Source organism: Vanacampus margaritifer, chromosome 1 (assembly GCF_051991255.1).
Source record: "Vanacampus margaritifer isolate UIUO_Vmar chromosome 1, RoL_Vmar_1.0, whole genome shotgun sequence".
Lineage (NCBI taxonomy): Eukaryota > Metazoa > Chordata > Actinopteri > Syngnathiformes > Syngnathidae > Vanacampus > Vanacampus margaritifer.
This window is the reverse complement of record NC_135432.1, coordinates 24,654,353-24,661,391: the sequence shown is the minus strand read 5'-3', so window position 1 is coordinate 24,661,391 and position 7,039 is coordinate 24,654,353.

The window sequence follows — 7,039 nt, the reverse complement described above, 5'->3', positions numbered from 1 at the left end:
AGTAGTCCCTGCCGTGGCTGGAGTGCATGCATCCATATACATAGACGCAGTGGGAAACCTCCTCTTTCTGACTCAACCCAGCATACTCTTTATGAATCAAGAGGATTTGGGGAATAAAACTGTTAACCTACTGCTGAGAGTGAGACATGGGTTGGCAAGGGACCCTGGATGGGCGACGTGGGGCGGCTTTATCACTCCAACTGGCCTGATGGAGCCCAGCGCTCCTGCCAGCCAGACTCCCAGTTATTGTATGCCAGTGGAGCATTGATTTTCCACACTGTTAGCTCACATTATACCCCCTTTCCTCACAGGAAAATTGCCAGGATGGAAAAAAAAAAGAAAGGACTCCCTGTGATCGATTGGTCTACTGCGCTACTGAATTCAGGTTACAAGCTGAGGGAGATTAGAAGGGGAAGGCGGGGGGGGGGGGGGGTGTTCACAGTGTGTGTGTATGTATGCATGCTATGGAGCAAATGTGGACCTCAGCAAGTCGGACTGATGGTTACAATTGCAAAGCAATTCATCGATACATGCATGCGCGCACACTTGCTTTGCGCGTAAGCTCGGAATTGTTGCAAACTTGGTTTCCACACAAGATGAACATAAGCGGATATACCTCACGTTGGAACACATTGTTATGGCTAGGTTTTCTTAGATTTTTTTTTTCATTTTATTTTTTTTTACAAACTCTCGTTCATTAGCTACACTCAAAGCATTGAATAACAGATACAGGACAGGTGTGTGAATAGATTATGCTCTATTTTGATTGCTACTGTCACAGAAGGTGGACTGATACAGTAGTACTGCACTGCCCACTATTGGCAGTTGGGTCTCTTATTTTTTACCTCTTCTATCTTTTCATAGGTTCTTGATAGGTCTCTCTCTCTCTCTCTCTCTCTCTCTCTCTCTCTCTTTCTCTTCCTACTTCTTCTTCTTATTCTCATGATCTTTGTGTCCATACCCCCAATTGGCTTGTTTCAATCTTTCTCTATTGGGAAAAAGACAAAGTGCACACGGTCTGAAGCGCAGTCCAAAAATAGTGTGTGCGCTATCACTTAGCCCCTCACTTAGCCACTTTCTATTAATAAATAATTGTTTCTCTCATTCGCTCTCAGCACTCGCATGTGGTAGTCTTAAATGGTATTCATTCCCCTTCATTTCAATTCTTTCTCCGCTATTGTTCCATTGTGCATGTTAGGTGAGCTTTTATGACTCCGTTTTGCCTGCAGTGATGCACACTGCATAAACTCATCTTATGTGTGCATAAAAAGGCGCAATGGCCTGGATAGTTGCTGATACAATGTAGACGAGTCCTTGCATATGGGTATGCAAACAACACATTCCTGCCTGTTTTTATTGTGCAACATCGTCTCCGATAGATTGTATGAGATATATATAAGGGAGATTAAGTAATATAAACATTGGGGGTGGATTGATTCATTGGACCATAACACATTTTCCCACATGCATTTTAGAGATTTCAAGTGTAATTTTTATGATGTTATTAAGATAAGAAGATTGTTGTCACATGTATTAAATAGCCGGCATTTGCCAGCAGCTACTTTAATGTTGCAGTCAGTTTCTTAGCAGCCTCCCTGAACAGTTTTCTTTCATATTTGCTGCACCTGATGATGACTCTTGCGTTTCATAGTATATTTAATGGCTTGGAAATTCTTTTGTACGCTTCTCCTGAGTGATACCTTTGAAAGTGCAATCTCACTAATGCTGCCGAAGCTCTATGGTTTGTGATGTAAGATATGAATGCAAAAAATGGCAGAAAAAGCCTTCTAGGACCTTTGAACTTTATTATGGGTTAATTCACTGCCATTGACGGCTATAGACGTCAGAAATTCATTTGAACCATTTCTATTAGTTTAACATTTTTCACACTTTTGTCAACAGTATGTATAACTAGATTTTTTAAAATTGTATTAGAACAGATATAAAATTTGTGATTAATCGTGAGTTAACTAGTGCAGTCATGCGATTAATTACGATAAAAAATTGTAATCACCTGACGCCCCTAATTTTTAATAATCTTTTTTTTTATTAGTTTAAAATTGTTTCCACTTTTGTTAACAAGAGTATGAAAACCTAGATTTTTTTATTGTTAGTTTAGAACAGATATAAAATTTGTGATTAATCGTGAGTTGACTAGTGAAGTCGTGCGATTAATTACGATTAAAAATTTTAATCGCCTGACGCCCATCATTTTTTATCTTTTCTTTTCTTTTTTTAAATCGCGTCAAGTGATAATTTTTTTTAATTGTAATTAATTGCATGACTTCAATAGTTAACTCACGATTAATCAACGATTAATGTGATTAGTAAATTATGAACTCAATTATAAGACACTCTGCACTCTTGTACAACCACATTACAGATCAATTTTTTATTTTTACATTCACTCTGATACATTTGTTTTTGATTATTGGTTTGTACAGTGAACAGGTCACGTGGTGGAAACGACTAAACGGTTAACACTGACCTTGGTCTCATTTTCTAAAAATCTTGCATTTGAACAGGGGTGTGTAGACTTTTTACAACCACTGTCTCTGTAGCGCCAAGCAAAAGATTAAATTTGTCTGCAGTGAAGTTATGACAACAAATGGGCCTCATGGGCTAAGCTAATAACCTCTAATGAATGAATTAGCCTGTGATTTTGGCGGATTATTAACAATGAGCTATTGTGGTACTTTCTGATTCTTGTAATTTAGTCCATACAAACTCGCCAGTTTAGAAAAGTTATTAGAAATATTTCCTTTTGCACATGAATACAACTATCACCAGTGGTATTTTTAGGGCAGCAAAGAGGAAACGTAGCCTCTAAAACAGGTCTAAATATGCCCTAGCTAATCAGTGATTATGGTAAGCATAAGCTTAACATTTTTACTTTATGCACAGCACTTTGTATGCAGCTGTGGTTGTTTTGAAAGTGCTCTATAAAAATACAGTTGAGTTAAGCTTGCATATCATTCTAGTGTTAGCATTAGCTTACAGCTAATGTGCATTGCATGAAGTCCGTCTTGTGTGCAAAATAAAAAAAAATGGAATGTGTAAATTAGTTAAAATGTGTTTTATATTACAGTTTAGATGAATGAGGGGGAAAAAATGTGTAAGATTAAAATTGTAAGAAGGCAGTGCCTCAAGTTGCAAACGTACAAGCGTTACAAGTCTAGCTCATACTCTATAAGGAATATGTTTGGTTTTAAAATATGTATGTCAACTTTGATGTCATTGGATTGAGTTTCCCTGTCACAATGAATAAGTCAAATGACTCTTGGATTTGTGTCACTGTTGAAGTGGGCAGTACATAACTAACTGTGCAGTAGGCCATTAATTAACATTAACACATTCGGAAGCGCTATGATTTGGTTCGTGTCATAATGCGTCCAATGTTTGGTCTTTAAGGGTCGATTGATCTCCTCGATCCAAATTTACTAGTACACTACATACTGCACTCTGCCATTAATGATGATGATAATAATAATAATAATAATAATAATAATAATAATAATAATAATAATAATGATAATATCAGCATATGGAATAAATAGGCCCTAAGAAATAATGAAAATAAAAAAGGAAGAAAAAAAATTCTAAATTTGAGAATAGATTCTAAGTGTTTCTTTTTCTTTTTCACAGTACGTACATTTGATCAAATCAGCATTTTTGTAATTTAATAAACTTCTGCATGTATCACTATTGCAAGCAAATTAAAAATTCCCTCTTCTCTTGTATATTTTGATATTGGACTAAATGTATTAATTACTGTTATTATTAATGAGGATAACCTGTTTAAATGCACAACATGAGCTTATTTTGGAGGGCCTTTTGTTGTGAATCTATTCAAGGTAATCATACAGGAATTTAATTATTTTTAATTAAATTCATGAACAAGTAAGCATTTAACATTGACATTGGACTGGCAATGGGAATTTAGAAATGCACAAAAGACCATAAGAGTGGTATGTAGCCAGCCTAATCATCATAAAAATTCAAAAACTGCACTTACTCCATCATAATATTATTACAATTATCCCACACTGAACTGAATTTACAAGCCATCTTCATCCAAACAGCCATTGGTGTTTGTTTTGCACTTTATCTATTCAGGGCAATTCATTCTTCCTGGGCACGAGTTGGTGATGAGCATTGTCACTTTAATTACATCCAAGTAAATATTTCATATTGGCCAAATCAGATCTTGTGGCTGCAACATTCCTGTAAATGGAATTTTATCTGTAGCTCAAGACCATTAGTGGCACTGAGTTGTGAGGCAGCCAAGAGGACTGTAATTAACTCCACTCAGCCGTGACTAAACATTTTTGACATTTTTCCTAGTCCAGAATGAACTGTCAGTGTGCAGAGAGAGTAACCATCTTGTCACTTAGTGTTTATATTAAAAAAAAATAATATAAAAAAGCTGGGTGCTCTGCAATAAGTCCAAAGTTTTCTTTCTGGCTTAAATAAGGGAATGAAATGCATAAAACAGAAAGGGTGTGTCTTGTTTCTTGTTGACTTTGTTTACTTTAGAGCCAGCGTTTTGAGTTAATTTTTATTACTAGTTGATATGAAGGTGGTAAAATACTATGAGTCATTGTACTAGGCGATATTAATTATATATTTGTTATACTCATTATTTTTTACATTATGGGAAAATGTAAAATGACCAGATATTTGTTCCTACCCAGCCAGTAGCCAGAATATTGATCAAATAATCAATTTGACATATGTACAGTAATTGATTATGTTCAAGATCTATTTATGATACATTTGAAAGTTATTGGGCAGTTTTTTTTTAGCATGTTAAATGTTTAAGTGAAGTGGCTGCATCCATCTCAATAGTTATAGAGTGTACAGTATTGACAATGGCAATACAGGTGCTTTTGTCGAACGTGGACAGAGAGAAAGCTGGAGCCAAAATGTGGCCCATTTCTAACTTTTTTCATTTCAGAATGGCATCAAGAGTGGCCTAAACTAAACTAGGCCATATTTGACTCTGCTTCAAATCAGCATTTTCTGATGTATCTGAACCATTGGAATATTTTCTTATATTATTTCCAGCTTCAAGCCAAGATGTTTGCGTTTTCCTAAATCTAAGCACATTCGTTTGGAGAGTCCGGGACCAGAGCAAAAAATATATATACAAGGCTCGAAATATATATATATTTCTTTCCAGAGCAGTTTTGTGAAACAATAACTTCATTTAACACCATATGGACAAAAGCGGTATTGTTATGTCTAAAGGAAGACCACATTTCCCATGAGGACAAGCGAGTGAAATCCGGGCCAATGTTGATCCTTGACTGTCTTTTCATCTGCGGTATCTTTTGACATATGCCATAAAGCATTCAGCACATTTGTATTTTTTTGTGTGGCAGTGTTGCTACCATCCTCCTCAAAGTTGCTTAGTGCCAGTAAAAATGATACAGACCCCCTCAGGGCATGGCAAAGGTACCATTTAACTAGTTTTAAGTCGATGTTTCATCAGAAGAGTTATGAAAAAAAAAATTATGGTGGAAAAGTTAAAGAACAACTTTCTATTTTGTAAAGCAATTTTTTGCCAGGGTAAATGCTAAAAATATGACTTTTTTTTTTTAAATTCTCAACTGTTTTTATTCCTTAAATTCACATTAAGTATAGCAACAAAGTGTATTTTCTAGTCTAGAAGCAGAGCTAAATTGATTTGAAAAAAATACATATCTATGTATAGTCTATTGTCATGTAATTTTGAGAACTTTTGTTGTGCATGCATCAAAAATCAAGACTATTGCGAAAACAAACAAATAACATGACTGACATTGTAAATATGTTTTACCCCTCAACGTGTTTAGCAGTTAGCTAGCTAGCTGGTGTAGCGTAAGTTTTGCCTCAACGCCAATGTTGCCTCGTAAACACGATGCTTATTTCAAGCCTTGTTTTATGATGTTGTTGGGGTTTTTTTGTGTTAACTTTTCTCTGATGTCTGTACCTACAGAAATAATGAGTTCTATAAGATCCAAGGTGACTTTGAACTCGCCATTGGGTGGATGTTCTGCTTGCATGTTCAAGAAGAACAAAACAACCATAAGGCCTTAATAGCCAATACAAGCGTTCTATCAACTTTGCCTTGCTTGAGTAAATTGGATCTACCTGCATTAGGTTTGGCTGTTGGAACTGCATCAAATTGACAGAAAGATGCAATTATAATAGCAGGCAGGACTATTGATTTGATAAAAGCGTGCAATTACTTTAAAATGGAATAGCCCTGTCTTGCATGAGATGTTAGCGTAAATAAAAAGTGTTTGCATTTTACAGTGTTTGATTTTTCGAACAAATTCCATCTCCAATGCAGTTGATTAACCCGCTCATTTTCCTCTGTACTCGTTTTCTCTTTGGATTCCAAATGGAGTCAATCAGCGCGGGTTGAGTGGCAATTGGAGGGAGGGGAAGCCAACAGGAACATTAGTAGAAATTATTTTCAATGTCACATGTTGGAGTGTGAATATGATTTGTGCATCATAGCGAAAAGCGTGCACAAATAAGTGTGCTGCGTGCCTGAATGTGCTGCCATGTAAGCACAAATTCAGCATGTACAAAAAAAAAGGGGGGAAATGCAAACTTTAAATCTGGCAGTAGAACCATGCGGCACAGAGAGAGAGGGAGAAAGAGAGAAACAGAGAGAAACAGAGAGGAAGAGAGTGAGGCAGCCAGAGAGAGAGAGAGAGAGAAAATACCCCCATAAAAAAGCCATCTCTGCTTTCAGTTCAAATAGGTCCTATCATCTCCATGACAACAGTGGAAATGGTAACATGGAAATATATTAATGTAAAACCATGGCAACGTTCTCCAATTGAATTAAGCAGCACCTGTGCGGATTACAGAAGAAGATAAAAGACAAAAGGAGGCAGTCTGTGCTTGCCAAGCAGCTGTGGCTTTCAGACCTTTCAGAAAAAAAAATCTATTTCCTCAACACTTTTATTTTGCAATGTTTCTTTCGGGCAAATTAGCAGAGCAGTGAATGTTACCCCCCCCCCCCCCCCCCCCCTTTGCGCTC